Source organism: Orycteropus afer, unplaced genomic scaffold (genome assembly GCF_000298275.1).
Source record: "Orycteropus afer afer isolate SDZICR_OR568_19922 unplaced genomic scaffold, OryAfe1.0 scaffold00014, whole genome shotgun sequence".
NCBI lineage: Eukaryota > Metazoa > Chordata > Mammalia > Tubulidentata > Orycteropodidae > Orycteropus > Orycteropus afer.
The window spans coordinates 12,097,533-12,098,778 of record NW_006921601.1 but is presented as its reverse complement, the minus strand read 5'-3'; the positions used below and the strand labels follow the sequence as shown (position 1 = coordinate 12,098,778).

General features: G+C 40.5%; 1 protein-coding gene across 1 annotated transcript in view; it reads right to left on the bottom strand.

The window, feature by feature from the left end:
* SPON1 (spondin 1) overlaps positions 1–1,246 on the bottom strand; it is a 444,725-nt gene that overhangs the window by 225,045 nt on the left and 218,434 nt on the right. The gene's annotated exons all lie outside the window — the stretch shown is intronic.

Genomic DNA, 1,246 nt, shown 5'->3' with positions numbered 1-1,246 from the left:
GTTTTGCAAAAAGGAAAAAAAAATGATACTCTTTTCACTGAATTTCTATTGTTTTGGACAATATAGTTATTTCATAAAAAAAAAAAAAATGTTATCTATGTTAACATGTCATAGATTGAATTGTGTCCTCCCAAAAGGTAAAAAAGACTTTGTTAAGAAATAGAACTCTGAAGATGTTATCAATTAAGTTAATATGAGGCCATACTGGGAAGGGTGGGTCCTAATCTAATACTCATGAATAAGAAGTATTTTCCTCCTTATAAAAGAGGATGAGAGAGACACAAACACACAGAGGGAAGGATGGCCATGTGCAGAGTTAGGATGCAGCTGCAACCCAAGGAATGCCCAGAGCTCTCAGAAGCTGGAAGAGATGAGGAAGGATGTTTCCCAGAGCCTTTGAAGAGATCATGGCTCAGCTGACCCCTAAGTCTGGACGCTTAGCCTCCCGAACTATAGCATACCTCTCTGTTGCTTCAAGCCACCCAGTCTGTGACACTTTGTTATGGCAGCACTAGGTAACTAAGCCACCACTACCGCCACTGGTTGCCATGGAGTCGATTCTGACTCATGGCGACCCCATGTGTGTCAGAGTAGAACTGTGCTCTTTAGTGTTTTCAGTGGCTGATTTTTCAGAAGTAGACTGCCAGGCCTTTCTTCTGAGGTGCCTCTGGGTGGACTTGAATCTCCAGCCTTTTGGTCAGCAGCCAAGTTTGTTAATCACTTGCTCAGTCCAGGAGTCTCTGTAGGTAACTAATATAACACGTAAAGGGTTTATTTTAATAATCTGTTGTTAGCTGCCATTGAGTTGGGCTCATGGTGACATCATGCACAACCAAACAAACCACCACCCAGTCCTACTGGGGTTGGGGATAGGACCTTTATGGTCCATAGGGTTTTCATTGGCTGATTTCTGGAAGTTAATCACCAGGCCTTTCTGCCTAATTGTTAATTTAATCTATATTAATTAATTAAATAAATAACATTTAAGCAATTTCCTAGCTTTAATTTTTCATATGATGAATATTGATAGATATAACCTATATGGATAAAAAGGCACTCTGGTAGCGTAGTGCCTAAGGCATTTGACTACTAACCAGATGGCTGATGGTTCAAACCCACCAGCCACTCCTCGAAAGGAAGATTAGGCAATCTACTTCCGTACTATCTCAGAAACCCAAGGAGGGGTTGCTATCCATTGAACTAATATTGATAAAAAAAAGTTTTATCAATGACCCTAAGATGCCTG